General features: G+C 37.8%; 1 protein-coding gene across 1 annotated transcript in view; it reads right to left on the bottom strand.

Moving 5' to 3' along the window:
• Positions 1 to 12,622, bottom strand: part of LOC108965654 — a 336,480-nt gene extending 323,858 nt beyond the window's left edge. Inside the window, exon 1 of the mRNA XM_018928203.1 lies at positions 11,390 to 12,622. The gene's annotated coding sequence lies outside the window, so the exon portion shown is untranslated. The remainder of the gene's footprint in view (positions 1 to 11,389) is intronic.
• Between the last annotated feature and the right edge of the window lie 9,534 nt (positions 12,623 to 22,156).

Raw genomic sequence — 22,156 nt, 5'->3', positions numbered from 1 at the left:
AAGAAAATATCATTAACCGTGCGAGCAAGAAAATGGAAAGCTTCTCCTTTAAAGTCGGTTTATTTTCGAAAGCCTTTTCATAATACAAAAACAATAAAAGTGCCTTATTTTTAATTCAAAATTTTATTTATTACCGATTTTTGCTTGATCATTTCTTATCCCAAAAACAAAAAGATTGTCAGAGTGTGGATTATCTCTTTTATCTATCATGCATTGCAGATCTCCAGGGTAAAAACAGGGCTTAACGGGTTTTTTTACACGATAGCGTAACATATATCCTGTTAGTGACTAGAATGAGCATAAAACTCTTAAAACTTTTGCTTTGGAATAAATTTTAGATCGTCTTCTGTTTCTAAACTGCTTTTGGGACAAATACTCCGACGCTCTCCAAATGTATACAAAATAATACAGGATATCGGACGATATAACATTGAAGCATATATGGGAGCTGTTTCTCGTACAGCTTATATTGACTTAATTTGGTTAAGAGGTTACGTGGGCTTACGAGTTTCAAATTGCCTTATTAAATTCTACAATATCTCTAGCATACTGCTCTAAATTATCAAGTTGATCCGAATAATAGTTTCGGATATACAACATTGAGAACTTGTGCGCTCGAGGCTAACTATTCTAAATGCGAGGTCTTCAACACGTTTTCTCACGAAGCAGTGTTTTTGAAGTAGGCTGGAGAGATTTTTTAAAACTACTGAGCCGTTCGTACAGGTATTTGAGATGCAATTTTTAAATACTTGGGCGAAGGATTTTTTTTCGATTGCAACTATTTGAAAAAATGTTTAGTTCTTTTGTTCCTTCGTCCAAGATTTAACTAAACCACGTATTTTTTAATTTAGATGATTCTGTAAGGAATTGGTAATAGTATATTATTGTAACAATAAAAAATTATAACAAAATAGTTAATTTTTTATGAGAAAAAAAAATTGAAAGAGATCTGTTTTTTACCCCTTAAAGTCCTAAGAGTAGTGATTCGCATGACATGGTAAACATACTCTGAATAGATCTTACCAGCTTCTTACCAAATCGCTTACTTCTAAGTTGTATTCTATTGAAAACCATTATCAAAAGAACACACGCTATATTAGCGAGTTGCTGTCAAATTCAAAATAAACTATTTAACGAATTTCAAGAGGATTGATTAAAAAAACGGTTTTTTTTTTATTTAAAAAAAATTATTACTGACGAAAGTAATTATAGCCTTAGACCTAGAAGGAATAGTTAGAAAGTACAATCACTTCTTTGTTGCCAATGTATAGTAAATTAAAATATAGAGAATTGAAGAAGAAAAATTAAAAAAAAATCTTATAAAATCTACAAAAACAATAGACAAATCTGGTTCTTAAACAAAATGGTATACAAATTAACAACCCGCGGGAGGAGAAGAGATAGACTCGCATATGCCAATCTTTCCCGCAGAGGAATTATGGAAATAGGGATGATGATCAAGTAAATTCAAAAAATATTTGGTAAATTTTCGGTTAAAAAACTACTAGATAAACTTAAACATAATGAACATAATGAACATAAGTAAGCATCATAAATCGTTCTTAAAATTTAAGTATTAGTTTTAATATCATGAAATGCCAGTACAGACGTTCTGTTCTCTGCGGTTAGTTCCCATTGATCACCAACACTGACAATACGAAACGCGAGTGTTAGAATCTATCTACGTATTCTTCCATAACTCATACGTTGAGCATTGTAAAAAGAATTAGAAATACTATTATTAAAGAAATCGTCACCTATAATTCAAAATAAGGTAGCATCACTTGTCACAATTGGAAAAAAAAATTTAGTTTTGGTTATAAAGTGGTTAGATATAGGTTATATATTGGTTACACCTGTAGTGTAATGTTTATACTYTTTTTTTTTTTTTTTCTTCTTTTTTTTATGTGACGTATGATGTCACTTCAGACATGTGAAGAAAGGGAAATATGCACAATTCATTATACTAACATATTTTGTTTTATATTAATAAAACGGCTTAGTTTTGGCTTTTAATTGCTACTTGGTGCAATGTCAATCCACTGTGAAATTAAGTTGAGCTATTAGCTCTGAGACGAGTTTGGTATAAGAAATATCATAATTACTTGATTATCCAATAGCACAATAAGGTAGAAAACGAAAAAAGTATAATATAAATAATATTGCGAGAAAAAATTATTTGAGTGATTATAATAAGAATAGGATGTGCATAAAATATTAGTCGAAATTATTTTTATAATTTTCATTTTGGAAAGCAATGTTGCTTGACTGTCAAAAATGCTTATACTTGTTGGATAGAGATAAATTATTGGGAATATCAAAAAACAAAATTTCAAACGGGCTGTCAAAAGAAAGTTGTTGGAGCAATTTTTCCGAACTATTCTGCGATTTCAATAAGATGGAATACTAATAAAATCTACAAAATCACGAGAGAAATCTAGCGCTACTTCTCAATTATAGAAACGTTTTATTTATCTTCTTGGAATAAGCTTTTTAAAAAAAAATTGCTTTCTAAGAAATGTCTTCAGCAAAAGCGAATGTTGCAAGCTTTCAAAATCTTTTTTCTTATATGAAGTCAATATTTTGTCGCTAATAACTATTAACTCATATCAATTCAACACCTACTTCAATTTCCTACTGGGTTTGCATGCCATGATAAGATATATGAGACTAGTCTTGCACATACACAATTATTTATTGTTTGCTTTCGTTATGGTATCTGCGTGCACCTCTTACGTGTGTGGCATATGATTTTCTACGTGCCTCTGATAATTAACTTCGAAACCTTTTTGCAAAATCTATAGCGAAAATTTTCCTCTGCAAAAGCGCTTCCGACTATACACCCAACTACACTTTTGCGAACACTACAAGCAGCAGCGGCAGCAACAAGCCAAAAACTATTACGAAACTACAAACGAATGGGTGTGTTGGTGTTGCGCCAAGTGTCGCAGAACTTTCACACACCTGACTGCCGTTACAAGTTGTATCAATGCAGATGTCACATATGTATTATTACAACACTGTTTGTATGTAAATAAATAACTGCGTATAATAGTTATTGTAGAAATTAATACCTGTTTAGACACCCACATATGTATATACATATTTAAGGGAGCGCGTGATATTTCAAGTATCCTTTTCCAAAACCCAAAGGACCCAAAACGTTTTACAAATAAATGTGTAAATTTGTATGAATGTTTGTTTAAGAATTTATGTCCCCGAGCAAGCTGTTCGATTTTATGTGCATATTATTCACATAAATATTACTATTTCAATGACTTATGTAGCGAAGTTTTTTTTATTAATTCTGTTTATGCAGAAATTATGGGTTACGTTGCACAAACAGTTATTTCTTTATTCTGTCTATCTTCAGTGAGTTGTTTTGTTGAGCAATTTCATATGAAAGACTTTTGGAGGTAGTATACAACACTCTTAGAATTCTAGTGAACTCTTATATCACTTGAGGTTATTTTAAAGCATGTAATATGAGCGAAACTGGAAAACTCGAAAAGAAAAGCTGTACTGTTTCCAGACTTTAAAGCTTTAAGCAAGGTTTATTTTCTAATTAAATTTTATTTTTCATATGTAATATATTTCATATATAAAAATATTCCTGCTAATAGATAGCCAAATTTCCAAAATTTTAGAAATGTTGATTCATAAAATTTTTCACACATTTGACATTAAAATATTGAGGTTTTGGTGTTATTTGAGATATGTTTCAATCTGTTTTGGATTATTTACACTGAATTGACTGGCTTAGAATTCCCACTATATATTAATAACCGCAGAAAGTCAAGTCTCCTTTGCTCGTCCCGGTCTTCTAGCACAGGACCGCGACCAATCTCTTGAAAATTTTAACCTATGTGATTTTGACAAACTTTTTTACTTCTAAGCCACCCTAGGCGATTCAGCTTCTTGAAACGTTGTTTGAAACAGTATACCTTAGAGCAAGATCTCAGATCTTGGAACACAGGAAATACAGCGCATACCATAAGGTCACTTTGGGTAGTGTTGATGGTGGACAGATGAAAAAACTTCTATTTCTAGGCAAAAGGGAATTTAGTAATTTTGCAGAGGCCATCACAAGGCACCTGCTCTTAAGTCGAAGGTTTACGAAGAATTACGACTATTTGAAAAAAAAAAATTTTTAGAGAAATTTTCACTGAAAATTTCATTTTTTTTTTACAAAAAACGTCTGCCAAAAATCCAATTTTCAGTTTCTTTCCTTCTCCCAAGTGATTTATTAGATGATCTAGTAGGTATCCTGCCCACGCGGGCGCATCTTTTTTTCCGAGAGCTCACTGGAAATGGCGTCAAATTGGCCAAGACTAACATTATTTCAGAATTTCTTTGCTAATAGTGTATGTTTGTAATAATAAAAAAGCTCTAATAAAATATTTTATTATGAGGAAAAATGTTGAAAAAAGACTGTTTTTTACCCGAAGGAACCCATCTAACCCCTTAAGCCGAAGGAGAAGGACATATTCACGTCTTCCAAGGCTTCAACTTAGGACATTTACTTTACCAAATCCACCGAGTTGCTGAATACGGCTTAAATTGGTTACCACCGATGGTCTTAATGATGGCCTTAGTATAGCCGCCAGCGGTTTAACCATCCAGAACTCACTTCATCATCGTGAGCAGAACGACAGAGATCCACGGAACAGCTTTCTCTTAGAATGGTTTTTAGACATTAATTGTCAAGTTCTATGGAGGAAGAGGTGGAAATATCCTGAAATTTTCTGCTCCATTGTCCAACTTATTTCAGACTAAGGTTAAAACATCTCCTAAAGATATTTTCCGCGAACCTGTTGATATATAGGGTATTGATAATAGCCTGCTCAACAAATTTGTGGCATGCCTCAAGAGCTGTTTTGACATTTGAGGGTATTTTCCATTAATACAAATAGAGGAGTATTAAGGTATTGCAATAGATCGGCGTTATCAGCTGCCCAAGGGACCCGTTTTAGTCCCATATTTTACGCTAAGCATAAAACTTCCAACGGCATCAATATAGAGCACGATTAAATCCTTGCATAGTATACAAAATGCCAGCACATAAAGATATAATTTCCAAAACTTCTACAAAAAAATAATATGTACATATATATAAAATCGCACCTCTAGAGACTAGCAAATCCTTGGGCAAGCATCGCGGCTCAATCGTTTCCACATATTAAATGCGCGCACCACTGTGTAATCCTACTACGTGCCACAAATTACAACTACAACAAGAGCAAAGTATTAGTAACATAAGTCGGCGAAATTGCAGAATGACAATAAAAGTTGAGAAAGGTCGCCGCGATGCTTACCGAATTGGATTGCTGCGAGCCAAAGCGAAATTGCAGCTTTATGCATGACTGCTTGCAACATATCTGCACGTACACAAACACACATATGCTGACTGTATGTGCTGCAATGTGCATGAGCATAAGTGAATTCGCAGAGCAGAAATTTTCAAATTTGCTTAAAAGCCACGTTTCACTGTTACCGCGCGCGCGCGCCGTCACGGGAGAACAGTTTTATGCGACTTTTGTTGCAAGGAATTTATTTTTGCTGCGAGTGCAACTAAATCCATTGTTGTTTGCCACTTTTTTGGCCATTTGTCGCTGTTTGTTATTCTTGTTGCATTTATATGTGTCTAGCATACGTTGCGTTCCGATGCGTTGTGGCAAGTCAAAAGTTTAAGAGCAATGCGCCCCAAACAACGCTCGCCGGCGCTCAGCTCAACGGCAGCATGGTGTCGCGGTAAGCAGCGTGCAGCAAGTACATACCGAGCATAGTCAAGCATGCAAATGCACACAGGCGCACTGCCTCACACCCATACTCGCACACACTTGTGCAAAGGGTGGAGCTTGAAGTAAATAAGTGTGCGTCGCTTAGTGCAGTGTATAATCTCTAGACGAACAGAGTGCTGGGAACGTTTGCATATGCAAAGGAGCGCGCAATATGTACGCGTACTACAACAATAGCAACGACAAAGCATCTGGTTCGGTGGCAAAATGCGTCAAGACTTTTCTCAGCACAAAAGCTAATTTGTGTCAATAAAAGAAAGCAGTAGAAAAGTAAGACGCGCCAAACGGTTGGAGAGGGGGCAAGGGGGCGCACAATATGAAAGGAATATAATGCTTACGCTGTCAAAGCGAAAAGTTGTCGGGGGGTTTACAAAAACTTCGTCGCCGGGTGATTAGAGGAAATACGCTGGCTTGCACAATTTGCGCATGAAAATTGAGCTGTTTACAGTGGCGACCTCAAATTATCGACAGTTTGAAAGTATTGTTTTTGCCATTATAATTTTATGCCTTTAGAAAATTGTCTTCTTTCTGCAGTGGCGGTGGCGTGAACTTTTCAAATACACTTTTCTCATAAAATGTTCGATGCCAGAGGTATTTTGCAAACTTCAGAAGTGTATAGCGAAGACAAAAAGCATGTCTAACGCTTGATAAACGCAAAACTGTTTATACAGTTTAAAACGCTCCCTTTGCTTTATTTAATTTAAATTTCTTGCTTTTAGGTACGACTAGCCGAAATGCTGACAGCTGCAAGACTTATGGTCTCGCTAAGTCGGGTATGAGTAGGATCTCTGCAAGCTATTTGCGACGCACGACTGGATGCAGGAGCTCGGTAAGCATTGGTCAGCTACCAGTAACGATGCAGTCGCAAGGTGCTTCCAGGCCAAAGTAAATCGCAGAAGGTCCAGTGAGCTCTTTGCATTTGGCAAAGTCCACTTTTTCTTGTAAGATTTTTAATCAACCACTATCCGTTTAAGATTCATTGGATAAAATTTTTAACGAATTTTAATTGCATAAACCGCTTGGAAGAAAACGATACAGAATCCGCTTACATTTCCTTCTTAAATGCTCCGCTCAAATCAAGGAAAAAATTCTTTAAATGTAATGCTATCAGATATCCGAGTAAAATAGCGAAAATATATGTAAAAATCTGCTATACAGATGATATCACTGTCCTGTGATCAGAACTAAATGGTAATCACCCAGCTTGACTCGTAGGAACGGCCTTTAAAACCTCCGCCAAATGGAGGGTGAAGACCTAATTATCAATTCAGAGAAAATAGAAATATATTTGTTCACCAAAAGCTTCGCAATTCAATTTTCCTTCCTTAAAGAGATGAACTACTGTACCCTTGAGCTCTGACAGTTATAATCCTATATAAAAAACTGATGTGGAGACAACACATTAAGAGCAGGGCTTAATGCGGAATTTTTGCAGTAGAATCATTTCTGTTACTCGATAGTGGGGTTTATGACCCCATATGATCTATGCCCTCCTGATATGGCGTTATCGAAAAAGTACCATATTAAGTCCTTGTAACAGGTGCAACGAGCCTGCTTGACTTGCTGGGGATTATAGTCATAAAGAAAACTACATAAACAAAGGCTCTGGAAGTTATCCTCGACCAATGCATATTAAGGGTGGGCTTATGATCAATTGGCTTATGATTTTAAGTCATTTAGACCAATCTGAGTATCAGAACAACAAAAGGTGCAAAGGAGGCTATTGCTATAACCAACAAGTCCATAAATCTTATAGTGGATAAGTGGCCAAGCGGTAACTAAAGCTATTCGTAGCTCCCATACTAAGTCTCATAGCGTTATGGCTCCAACTTAAGAGACATTGGGCAGCTGAAGTGGAAAAAATCAGCTTTCTTACCAAATCCACTGAGGTTCCGAATAAGGCTTGATTTGGTTACCACCTAAAAGCACAATAGGATTAATGATGGCCTATATAGATATTTATATATAAAATAATTGAGGTTTTGCACCGCGACACATGACCTCTCCTATATCACATATGGTCACAAAAGTATAGTACTCTGAATAATTCCAAAAGCTATGTGATTCCTCTCTATGTAGATGGAACCCAGGGCATCGAGCCTGATTTTACAAATTGTTGGGCAATCTAGAACTGTTGTTCTCTCTGTTTTTCTAAAGTTTCCTATTCCTTGGCGTAAATCGGCAGTCCGCGCAAGAGACTGTGCCCTGTATAAAGCGCTACAAAGAGACGGAATTTTGCAGTTTGGCGCTCATGCGCTGCCCTTTGCAACTAACCAACTAAATAAAATCACAAAGCAGATTTTTGATGGGCTCAAAGTGCTTTGTCCAAAATTTAATATATATAACTACAAGAGTTTTTAACTGGCTTCACAAAAGACTGTAACTAACAGACTAAATGCGATTCCTTAAGAAGGTGGGGATCGCCAAATGATATAGTAGAAATTTTTCGTTGTTCCAACGGAATAATTTCTTTACTTCGGACCGATTCTTTAAGAACAAATCATAAATAAACAAATCGCAAATATTTTATTTGAATCTATTGCGCCTTTTTTCACTTTTGCTCCTAATCTCTAAAACCTCTAAAATAATTTGAAACCTTATGAGTTTCTAAGTGATTGATGACAAAATTTTAGCTCTTTAGTTATATAGTATATGTATGTATCGTTTTTCCACATTTAGAAATCGGAGGTTTCGTCAGTCAGACGGAAAAACTAAACATGCTTATTGCAATTCCTCGAAAAAAAACTCGTTATCTCACTTAGACTACGAAATGACTGGAGTTCAGCAAGTGTCATCAAAAATTGTGCCAACCAATTTTTTTAGATGGATTTTCGGAGCAAAACAAACAGTTTTAGTAACTTTTTTAATAACTTTTGATTCAGAAGAAATTGTATATGAAACTTAGTATAATTATATTATTAAAGCTTATAATACCGCGTTTTTTCTTTTTGTTTTTTTTTTGGATACCAAACATAACATGACAGTTATTATATAAATGGGAAAAATTGTCAAAATTAAGTAAGTTTGACTATTATTTACAGCTTTGTCGATTTCACTTTAATGGTATTGCGATTTAAATCAAAATGTTTTCAACGATAAAGTTGATAACGGCAACGTAACTAATAGTCATAATATGTATGCGAGTTTCAATTAGTGCCCCAACAAGTGTACAAGATTATTATTTTGATATGACAAATTTTTTCTTCCCACTTTTCCGCGATTTCGATAATATATTTCAACGGCAGATAACAAATTAAGTATGCAAAAAATGAGTTGGAAAAACTTTGCCTACATTTTGGCGCGGTAATGTCGATAGCAAACCCAAAAAACGCATAAACAGTGAATATTTTTAAAAAAAAAAAGCATATATTTGTATTATTTCATACCTGGCCATCAAATTTATTCAATCAAAACCGAAACGCAAACGAAATCTGTTTTTAATTAAATATAATACACAATAGTTGCTATATTTTAAGCGCAGCGTTGTGTGCGTAATAAAGTCCATTGCAAAGTTGCATACATTTTTTGCCACATTACTGTTGCTCGAATGTGGCGTTCTGTGTTAGGCTGGCATAATAAAGAAGCGTTCTATTTAGTGTTGCAACAATTAAAAATTCATTTGCAAATGCCGCAACTTCCGTCAAACGTAACTATGGCATTAAATATTTTTTAATAATGAGATAGCAAACAGTGAATAAACTATTTGCAGTAATAACTTGCATAACGCATTATTTATTGCGCTCAATTTGCTATTTTTATTAGTTTGCCGATTGTGTAATATTCGCAAATATTGCATGCCACTTATTTGAATTTATTTATTTATAATTATTTTTATTGCTTTATTAAATATTTATGTTATAATTTATGTGTTAAATTAGTTTAAGGCTATATTTAACTTTTAACTTAATTTAATTTTTATGTGTTTAATTCATTCTTATCCACATTCTGACTTCATAAAGCGATACGCTGTTTGTTACAACTTTTTTTGTTTATCATTCTTATGCAATATAAGGTAACGTGTTTTCGAAGCCAGGTCTTTGATATAAAGGAATAAAAACGAGCGTGGTGTCTTATGCTAAACCAATTTTTTACTTTTGTTTCGGACGATATTATCAAGTGATATTGGGATATGATATTCAGAGAGTTGTTTACAGTTTCATTATAAATCGATCCAAAATATGTGGCATATTTTTATTAAAAAGAAAATAAAGTATTTTAGAGGTCACAGCAGACAGATCATTAGCATACAGAAATCTGATAAAAGTGATTGCTGAGCTGGATTTCTTTCCATCAAATTGGAGTGTGGTGAATGACGAGGAAGGTGAGAGGTTCAATCAGGACATTTTCCAAATGAAGAAGCGCTATCATGGTTTATTATTTGAGACTTAACAAATACACTCCAGAAACCTAATATTCACGAAAATCGTAAGTATTTTTTCCAAATTAAGCAATAGTTTCTCTAACTTAAACATTTGGATTTTACAAAAAAATTTAATTTTGAAAAGTTTTTCATACTCATACTCGCTGTTAGCAGCACTAAAACTAAAAATCAAAACTTTTAAATCTACTGTAAATATAAAAATTACAAAGAAAATGTTAAGAACTCGATTATATTTATCTATAATAACCATTACTAATTAATTATCTGTACAACACCAAAACAAACACTAAAACATTTAACATGAAGCCCATAAAAAGCCCGTGTTGCACGTAACTTCAGCTGAATAATTAAAAATAATTACTCGCAAAGTTTATCGGGCGCCCAATCAGCAGCTAACTGCTGAACGCCTATGCTACACAAACACACTCTATGTATATATGTACATACATACGAACCTGCCACAATTATGCGCGGCATGCGTACCTTAGCCGTTAGCTCTTATCACACGTCACTCGACTACAAATTCTCCAAATGTTGGAGGCAAGCAACCAAGCCAAACGAACAGACACACATGAGCCTAGCAGTATGCCACCTCAACGCCATCTTAGATACCAACAAACACTTCAACGCATCATAAATCCGCAAAGTAAAGCTTTTCCAACAACACATCCACACAGACGGAGATGAGCGCAAATTGCGTGCCACCAATTACATTTAGCAAAATATTTTATTTAGCAACGATATTGCTTTGCCGCACAACACAACTGACTGTTGTTTGTTTTTACTACATATGTACATATGTCTGTATGTAGCGAAAGCAATAGTAAAGCACCGTACGCAATGAAATTCCCCCCAAAAAATATATGTTTGTACAAAAAACAATTGCGGGAAAACCAGCTGACGCTGTAAATTATTTTACACTCAACTGGCAGGAAATGGAGAAATGGGCAGCAATAACAAAAATAACAACGTCGATTGTTTATGTTTGTGCGCGCGTGGAAAAAGTGTAAGAGTAAATGGCATAACATTGAAAGAAAATTAAAATGTTCGCTTGCCACACGCGGCACAGTCAATACAGAGGCCATAGATAGCTGCATGGGGCAGAGGTGAAACCCATGTAAAGAGCTGCGTTGCTACAAATTGCGAGCGCGCACTCACCTACATACGTAAATAAATAACAAACAAGCTACATTAAATAAAAAAGACTTACCCGGAAAGTAGAGTCAGTGGCGCACAAGCAACGCGCTATTTACATAGCCAGCGCCGCACTGCGACCGCGGTACTTGCCTCCGCGCTTGTGGCTTTCTAATCCGCGCACGTTCAACGGCGATATTTTACGAGAAGCACAACGGGCACAAACACACCGAAGTAGTAAGCAGTAAGCCAGCAGGCGAGCTAACTCAATGCGGCACAGCTTGAGTGTCCTTCAGCAGCACGTTGCACGCGTTTGATGGCGTTGTAAGCAAGTGTAGTGGACGCAATGGGAGCGCTGATGGGTTGTCTTTAGTACGTGTCGGTATGCCAGTCAGGTGTCGCAGCGAGTATATCAAACATTTTACGAGCAGCCACTGTCACTACGCGCTTCACTAAAATATTTGTGTATTGCTTATGTGTGTGTCTGTGTCTTACTTGCCGAGAGAGAATTATGTGACACTATAGTATATTACGCGTCATGGCAGCAACAATGGCTTTTAGCGCTATGGAAATTGGGATTGAAAATCACTTAGATTATTTATATAAATTCACAACACACGCGCGCACCAGAGCGAACGTACAAAACGTACGCGCGTGGCCAACAGACCCTCAAGTAGCGCGTCAGCGTCGAGATACAATCAAAACAAGCGCGTCAATGAAAGTTTACGCCACTTGCAGTGGTATCGCCAGCGTTGACAGTAACGGCGGTATGAGAGATAAATACACGCACGCATAAATTAACGCTAACGCTAATGAAGAGAAAAGCACTTGCAACGTGCGCTGGCTAAGCCGGCTGCTTGCCACACGCAATGGACGCGAACGAAGCTTGCTTTGCAAAAGTAAGCGCTACAAATTCATGGAAAGTTACACTAATTGCACATGCGCTGCTAGCCTGCCAAGAGCACCAACAACTAATTGCCATATAAGCGTGCCACAACAATTGCTAGGTACAAATGCAACTGTACAACTAATATTGGCTGTCGCTTATTGGACTCACACTTCCTTCACACCAAACACACACGTTCAGCGCCTTCCAATTGTTGCAAAAATATTGCACAATATTCACCGTACTAAAAGTAAAAAATCTTTTATGTCACAATAATGCCACCAAATCGCACGTAATGAGGACGCGTACGTAATGTGGGCCAAGCGCTAGCGCCGCAATGAAATAACCACTGAAAAGTCGAGCGCACGACGTTGGGAAATATGTATTTTGCACATGCAACACATCAAACCGAACCGCACCGAACCGCACAAAAGTTCCTTTGAGACTGACTGGCAAGTCGTTAGCCGAATACCATAACGCATGTTTCAGTTTCATTTTTAGTAGCAGCACATCGTGTGACGATTGGGACACAGCAGCAGTAACAGCCGCACTCGGGCAAGTCAAATAGTAGCAGCGGCGCCAACAACAGTCGCCACAGCAGCGCAGAACGCTAACAGCGCTAATAGCGTCGTTAGTGGCAGCGTCAGCATGGGCAACACCCGAGCAATAGGACTCGTTTGATTTGTAACCAACACGACAGCAGCATGAACGTCGAGCAGCATCACAGTGCACGCAATTTGGCAATAACGGCACAGCGATGCGGTGACGGAAGTTGGTGTTGACGTCGCACACGATGTTCCACAGTGCTGTGCGAGTTCGTGTGCGCTGAGCAAGAGCGCTGAGCGCAATTGGGGAAACGTGTGCAACGAAATCAAAACCAACAGCAGCAACAGCACAAGTGGCAACGAAGTAAACTCGTCGTCTGCGTTCGTTTGCAGCTCGTGGGAGCGCCGGATGCTGACACTCGGTTGCTGGCTTTAGCAACACCACCCGTGACGAGCGGAAGAGTATAACTTCTCTTTGACATATTTCCGTTTACCGTTTGCCGATGGAGGCAAAGTGAGCCGAATGTTTGCTCTCAGTGTAGCGTAGCCGGTACAAAATGGCAAAGGAACGGTAGTTTTGAATTTATCTTTTGAAAAAGCTCACAATTGAAAGTGTCGATTATTAAACTTATTAATAATTGCTTTATTGTACTAAATATAAATAATAAAAGTGTGAATTTAGTTTGTGACTTTTAGTTTAGGTGTCATGTAGAGAAAAATTGCTAAAAAATCCGTGTTTATTAAAAAAAAAAACAATAGAATTTAGTGATAGACTAAATTTAGTGAGATCGAGCGATCAGTACTAAAATAAGTCGTTGAACTTTTAAAGGTAAGAGGATCTGATTATAAATTGGATGCATAAGAACCTCACAACCAAGCTCCCGAAGCAACTGAAACGTCATTAACTATCGATGTGTGATTCCTGGTAGAGTTCTGATGGAACACGGACCAGTTCTCTTTTCTCTGCTAGAGACCAAACCCTGTTGCTTCTGGGCGGTCCCTCGCTAATGACAGGAAAATATCGTATTAAGAGTTTCGCGGCGTAAAGATGCAGCTCGGATACAGTCCCCGGTAGGGTGGTATCATCCAACAGTAGGCATAGAAAATTTGCTGTTTCGACGGGATCGGATGATAGCGAGAGGAGTGTCAGATGTGTGGAGTCATGTAAAGAGGTGGTTAATATCATACGGGGACTCGATGTATGCTGGACATACATTTAGTAGGAGTTTAATCTGTTATACCATCCAGAACGAAACTGCACAACGGTCACTCTCGATTCTCGAGCCAACTTGCATTCGTCGTCTGTAATGGGTGGTGGTTTGACGCCAAGTACGCAATTCACTGAGCGGCAGTCGGTGAAGGTTTTTCAGGCTCCACCGTTAATGGGGATCAGTGCATGTCCGATGTTAATTGCGTGCGAAGTTTGGAGCGCTTATTGTCTTTTGTCGTCGATGTAGTTGAGGAAGGTCCTCTTGGTGCTCCTAGAAGGCGGTTACGCTTTAAGGGACTGCAGGGATGATTTTTACAAAAACGTCCCAACAGAAACTGCCTGCCAAAAAGTATCCCGTTATTATCGGCAGTGCATGGTTCTGACATGTCTGAAGCTTCCTTGTATTTGTACGACGAGCGCCTTGATAACGAAGCTTAGAGCAATAAATAAAACATACCCCCAGAAAAATATAAACCAATCAGCCGCCAAAATTTTAAAATTAAAACCCATTGGCAACTCTAAATCACGAGTTCAAGACCTTACTCACTGCAAGCCGTCACAATTGTTTGTGGCCTATCAAAATACCGAAATGAGAAAGCCATCGGCGCTTCCAACCAAATAGTCGCGAATGAAACGGCAAAGAAGACACTTTCGTTATCGTCATATGAAGAGATGATTTTCACAATTGCATGGCACAATAACAATAAAAGTGGCCAATACGCAACGCACAAGTAGAACGAAATGGCGACGAAACGGAATTGGAAAGAGCGACGGATTGTGCTATATCAATGTGCGCTGTTTTAGGAGCGAAGCGTCGCGACAAACACTTCATTTCACTGCTGTTGTTTTCGTTGTTCCTGTTAATGCTGCTACTATTGCATTTGTTGTTGCACCAAAGCAAACACAAACGATGAGAGTAAATTACGAAAATTCTTTGATTTGCTTTTGCCATTACTCATTGCAGCAATTGTTTAACACTGTTGTTGTGCTGACGTGTCTACGGCTGCTGTTATACCTAACGGTGCTGGCGCTGCAAAGAACACGCTCGCTAAACTCGTTGTTGTGCAAGCAAGCTGATGCTGTATTTGTTTTCGTTGATGAAGCTAGATTTGCTACTTATTATTTTTGTCGCCACAGCCGCTGTTTGTGGCAGTTGTTGTTGCGGCTGCTGCTGTTTTTGCTTTGTTACCTATTTTCTTGTTTACACTCCACGCATTTGGTGAAGATATTAAAAGGAAGTAGATTTGCTAAGCGATAATTGCGGATTGGCGCATACGCGGGTGGTGGCAGCGGCAACGGTAAATGAGCGAGTTGAACGGCGGTGTGGTGAGCATGTGTGTGTGTGTACCATATATATCTGAGTGCTTGTGTTTGTGGCCAAGCCATTGTCCGTTGGAGAAACTTTTAATTGTTGTTTACGTGTGAGAAAAATACAAACAATGAAATGGATAATGCCATAGCAAAGAAGAAGTGCAAGAAAAACTGGAAAAATACAGTTGCACGCATACTTATAAGTAAAGGAGGTAGTATGGAAACGAGAACAAAACTTGCAGAAAAATTGTATTTCATTTTCATTAATACAATTGTGGTCAAACACACACACGAGAAAATAACGGTGTTTACTGAAACACACACACTTACATAAAAAAATACTTCTGTATATACATACATTCCTATAAACTGAGGTAAAGTAAGAGGGTTCCATTCTGCCTTCTTTATACCCCTTTAAACAATATTGCTTTTTTAGCAGCCATTTTTTTTTTTTTAAGACCACAAGTAGACCACTTCATGATGCCACAGAAATTAAGAACTCCTCCGTTCGAACTATAAATTAGCGAAACGCTTATTAGCCAAAACGAATCGGTGGGTTTAAATCTTGACATGCCTGCCAAATGCGAAAAAGGCCAATGGGAAGTGTGGAGTTGTTTCCACCTCATCTCCTTCTATGCAGCTTCTACAGATGGCATCTGATAAAATTTCGAGCCTTACGGTGTGTAAATAGAAGACAAGAGGATACGCGAGCTCCGATCCTCTCCCATTCTAGCCTATCGCTAGGGTTCTAGGCTGCCTTTTCTTGCCAGGTTATCAGCTTTACAGTTTCCTGCAATTCCGCTGTAGCCTGGCACCTATACCAGTGTTATTAAAAGGTCAATCGATGCTCTTGATTATGAGGTTAGGCACGCTTCATCCACCCCTGAACGCACTGTTAGAGAGTGGATGGTCACTTCTTTGAAGGAAGCTGCACTCCGGTGTAGTAAATATACTGCTACCTAATTGGCTGCAACCTCTGCCTGGAAGACACTGCAGTCACTGCTAGTCAGGAAGTCTGGAACCGGCTTTGACTCATACGAGAAGAGGTTCACTACCCCTCTCCTCAACGGCTTCCTCCCAGCCACAATCCATTCGCCGGTATGTGGGTAGAGAAGGAGCCGACAGAGTTCGGTTGACCGACTCAATGATACAAGTAATCCGGTATGAAGTCAAAGTATATAAAGATTTACGAGTGTTCAGACCTGTGCTCTTTTATTAACCCAGACTCTCTGAGTCTGAAAGCAACTTTCGCATGTCCACGGGATGGCGTTAAGTGCCACGGGTGGAGTGGTCCATAGTGCACCATATATGCCGATAAGCGCCGCCCGTTGAATGCTTTCGAGTTTCTTTGCAAATGTAGTCTTTTCTAAAGCCCTCCAACACATAAAGTCTGCATAGAACATAACCACTTTCGGTGATAGATCCCACCTTTTGCCAATGGCTCCTCTACAGTAGTATAAAACAATTGATGCCTGTTTCTCTCTCTCCGATATTCTGCTTCCATTAAAGCTTCCTTCCAGCATAAGCCTTAGTTATTTCAATGTGTCCGCTGGTTACAGACAGATGTCTGGGGCTTGTATCTTCTAGTAATAATGCCAAAGGAACTGTTTTGTCGGAACGGCCGGATATTGAATCGATATAGCTTTTAGCTATTTATAGATATCTTCTCGAAATTTGTCACGAATTATTGCCTGTAGCTCTAAGGCCTTCTCCAAAGACAGCAATTACTATTACGATTATCATGATCCACTTGAGCAATTAGAACAATATTCTAGAGATTTTTTACTAGCTTATTTTTTTGAACCGCTCATTTTGTCGTACAATCTAGAAAAAACAAGTCTTATCATAAGAAAATTTTTTCCAGGCCACTTTAGCATATACCTGCCGATCAAAATCAAGGAAAACTCCTTTTTGCAATTAAGCAATCAAAAATGCACCTGTGAGGGGTATTATAGCTTCGATGCAGCCGAAGTTACCAATTCACTTATTTTTATTATTTTTGTGCTTGTGAAACAATGCACAACATTGTTATTGTGTCACGCATACCACTTGTGCACTCACAATTAAAATACAGATAGCAATTTTTTAATTTCATGCCACAAAGGAGCTGCAGCACACACTACTAAACTTTCTCACACAAATGCCACCACATTTTAAAACTGTATAAACACAAATAAATAGTTGAACAATGCTAAGTGTGAGAATGAGAATTAGTTGTGTTGCACGTGTTGCAATCAAGGCATTTCGACACATAATTGCATTGCGCTGCAAATACGTAAATGAGTAGTGAAGCGTACACACACAAACGTATATTCAATGACAATATAATGCACTTGTTTTCTTTGCACAACAACTACAAAAGCAACAGCATATATTAAATGAAGCAACAATGAAGCAACATACTATAGTATAAGTGTGTGACAACAAAGCGCCAAAGCAGATATTCTCGAATGCATTCAACAAAGTAATGCGGCATAAAACAGCAGTGTTGCTTGCAACTGCGTCAAATTAGTGAAAGTGTTGACGCATGTGTGGCAAGCAATTATGATGATGATGCGAGAGCGTGCGCACATAAAAAGAAATTAGACTTCATAATAAGACGAGCAGCAGTCTGGGAAGATGCGGCATTTAACTGCAAGGTGAAAAAGGTAACAGCGCGACACTGTGTGTCACACTATATACATTTACTTGTATGTTTTTATATTTCTTGTATTTGAGTCATCATATTAAAAGGAGAAGTCGGAGACAGAGGAAGATGATGGGTTTCGGTGTCTTCGACGAAAGAGCTCAACACTGAAGTTCAAACTAAGTTAATAAAAGTACTTTTTATTTATTTCAGATTATAATTTCTATAAGAGTAAATGAGTAACTCAACTATCCGTCCTTAGCTGGTAATGTTCTGAAATATTCTCTCTCAACAGCCCGTTGTTAACAACAAAATTTTGAATAATATACAGATTTTTGTCTACTAAAATCTGCTTTAGGATGATTTGTACTTTTAGACAATTCCATAAGATTAACTCCCCTGTTCTAGTTTCAAATGTTGATCCCGAGGCTTAGATATTGTCATTGTATATCGCTCTCAATATATCAAAAATACTTTTAATATAGTGACTAGATAAAACTTTCAGAACAACCTTATTGCAGTTCTTCAATTAGTGTGTATTTGTAAGGTCTTTCTCAACGACGCGAAGAATTTATCTCGCTATAACCATGAAAAAGGCAACCGAATAACGAGCTTACTTGAAATTTTGTATTTCGAACAGTATTGATATCCTCATCACGAACGCAACTTTTTGAGTGGGACAAAGCATTCTGTGAAAGTTATGAAGCCATTGAAAACTTGTCTCATGCGAGTCGCCGCTGTCAATAGCGACAACATCGCAAAATTTCATGAAATAATACGTGAAAAATCTTCGTTTAGGCATTAGAGAGTTAACAGAGTTTCTCAATAAGTGTTTTATGGATCGGCTCAACATATTTTGGTTAGTATGTTGGGTGTGAAGCGTGCCAGTGATAAATTCATAGCATAATAACCTTAAACTGTCATGAAAATGAGATCGAGGTGCAATATTGGACAATGGTTGTAGTTTTTTTTTTTTTTTTTTTTTTTTTTTAAACTAGTAATTTTGGTTTAGTAAGCATATTAAAATACTTCATTTGTGTGCTAGTATCAGCTAAGTGACAATTTGTAAACAGAGTGAAACTTTTCTACGCTCGAACTTCTACTAAAGAGCAGCAATATCCAGTGGTACGCTGACGCTGAGCAGGCATTGTGGCACCGCATACCAAACTATTCATCCAACGGGACGTCAATTTGCAGAAATCGATCTCCACCACCACTATCACAACCAGTGTATCGCTATAATTAGCGAAAGTCGAGCGACACTAAAGGCGATCTCTGCGTGTGATATTAAATCGCTTTTAGTGGAATAGTGTAAAGCAAGGCTGAACTGCCTATCAGGGTGCAACCGGGTACACCTAATCTGGGGTAGTCGGCAATAAACTGGCAAAAATGATAAGATCCATCTATGTGGAAAGGCATCACATCGCCTTAGTCGCGCGCAGCAGGCTCGTGGAATTGCTCATGATAGTAGACCTTTGTGACCATGTGTCATATAGGGGAGGGCAAAATAGACCTTAGGTCGCAGTGGAAAACTTCAATTTTCCTAGCTGTCATACAAACTGAACGATCGGGTTCAAACCATTGTAAGGAAAAGTTTTCCATTAGATGATATATCTTCATGAAATTTGGTAGAGAATATTATTCAAGGCATCTTTAAAATCTCCAAAGATATTGTGCAGATCCAACAGCTGTAGCAAATATTCGCCATAGAAATTGACCGATTCAACTCAAGTTCTAGTATGGGAAACTTTATTACTTGAAAAGTTGTCGCCTTTGGTTCAGATTATTACCTGATTCACCGCTACAATATCCAAATAAATTATTCATATAAACTAAAACGCCACTATTTACCAGGAATGGGTGGCAAGTTTCTAATTTCCTGGCCGTTTATTTATTTAAATAATGTTTCTAGTGAATTCTCGTTTGAAATACTAGAAAAGTTTTTCCAAAATAAAAGAAAAATCCGAAAGAAACGCAAATATGAATTTTAATATTGCTAAGTATTTAAAGTAATGATTACTACAACAATTAAATTTCAACTCTGACTGAAAGTTATTTGGTAAGCTCAAAAATTGTCATATTTAAAGTCTCCTTAAATTTCATTTGTAAGTTACGTCTATCAAACACATCGTCCAAGCAATTAAAAACTACATTGATTATGGTGTATACAAAGTTTTATTTCTAAAATTTCAACGAGCCGGTCGACATGTTGGCACTTATATGCTAATGCCACTTACGCACACATTCGCTCTTAATTAAAACACACAAATTCATTAATTTAATAAACGAAGCGCAAAAATGCTCACTTCAACAAAGAAGGCGCTGCACAGTGCAGAGGACCACATACAGGACGATGCAATTTGCGCTCAGCGATAAGCGCGCTGATTTGAAGTTTCATATTTCAAAAGGTGCGTTCCATTTTCATTTCAACAACCCCCCAGAGAGCAACATTGGAATGCACGACTTTAGGACTATTTAAGAGAGCACATGCAAACGGAGAAAGAGAGTAGGCAGCGAGTTAAGAGCGACCACTTCGGTTATCAGTGTTGACATTACGACCTACGAAGGTTCAACTGTCGGCGATTCGGCTAAGATATCCGTTTCCCGTCTCGTTCGCAAGTGAAACACAGGCTTATATGGTGCATACTTCAACATTCCTACATTTGCAGGTGGTTATGCGCTGCTACATACATACATTTGCATATGCATACAAGTGTGTAAGCGCTCAGATGTAGCTTGTGTAGGAACCACTTTATGTGCGAGTTTGTATGTGTGTCGGCATTTATAGGCCTTCGTGTGCGACATCCTCTTCATTCATTTACAGGTTAATAGGCCAAATTATGGTTTGGCTTACATTCAGTTTATGCACGTGGATAATATAATGGGCGCTCTCCACTTTGTTGATAGCTTCAGATCTGACTTTTACACACATGCATATGTGTGTGCGTGTCTTGGCTTTTAAATAATTTCTTCACTTTCTATGCCGCTTGCAGCAGCAGGTACTTATTTGCTGTGTTTGCGTCGGTGTGTATTTTTATTTTTTAATTTTCATATTTTCATGAAGCCATTCGTTTTAATTGCGAATGTTAAGTGGTGCCACTAGAAATTGAAATGACATTAAACTCCATTTTCGTATTTCGGTTAAAAACATTTTACTCATATGCAGATATATATATATATATAAACACATTTGCCTTAAACTGCTGTAGTCTGATTATCAAGGGGCTTAAAGTGAGCGTTTGAGTAACCAGTTTGACTTGGAAATATTTAAATTTGGTTAAGTATTTAAATCTTGGAAATCATTGTTGCTCGTATTATGAGTTTTTTGCCTTCTGTGTGTTTAATATAACAACGCTAAATCCAAGTCATTGTTTGGTCATTATAAAATAGTCGACCAACCTTATACTATGACAAAAAAACTCCAACGGCAGCTCCTGAACTGGTACTAAACCTGCCACCAGTAGACTCTTCGCTGAAAATTGCAAAATCATCGAGACGACTACCGACTGCAGAAGAATTTACATATAGAGCCTTCGGGCAAAACTCGGTGGGTAATGGCGGTTTATCAAACAACGACTACATGGTGACTTGAGAATAGGGGATGGAGTTGATGGGGAAAAATTCTGCCCAGAGTTAGGCATAAAGCAGCCTTCTAAGTTGTCGATCCACAAGCTTGAGTTTTTACTATTGCGAAAGCGCGGATACGGCCTCTACTGCCAAGCAGCAATCCAGATGGTAACTTTGTATCCCATGTCAGCCAGAAGTGTCTCGGGAAGCGGGCAGCAGTGCAAAGTGTTGTCAGCTTTTACATCACTTTTACTGGGTACCATTTCACACAGGCATCGACTGCATAGAAAAGTGGACGAGATCGCCAAGAATGGTGCACGGCTAAAATCTCAAATCAAAACGCGATGGAAGGAGCTACCTACACAAAATTCCTATTGGAACCCAAGAGATGAAACTGTAAAATCATGATTGGAATACTAACTGCGTGCTCACGCCCACAAAATGCGACTTCGGGAAGACAGATAATATAATATCTGAGGAAAAGCACCAGAAAATCAATATTGTGCACTTGTCATTGCCAAGACTCTGGGGTGCCACCTCACTATACATCGGTATTAATTCATTCATGTTCCGAAATACGTTAAATGTATCTCAGACCAAAAAAAGCAAAATGAGCACGCAGAGCTACAGTAGCAATTCACACACTCACATATCGTTTGAGTCTCCCCTCTTAATGCCATAGAAAAATAACTAAAATT

The sequence above is a fragment of the Bactrocera latifrons genome, unplaced genomic scaffold (assembly GCF_001853355.1).
Source record: "Bactrocera latifrons isolate USDA-ARS-PBARC rearing strain unplaced genomic scaffold, ASM185335v1 scaffold_144, whole genome shotgun sequence".
Taxonomy (NCBI): Eukaryota; Metazoa; Arthropoda; class Insecta; order Diptera; family Tephritidae; genus Bactrocera; species Bactrocera latifrons.
Note: the sequence above shows the minus strand (reverse complement) of the source record. Positions and strands in the feature narration are given on the sequence as shown.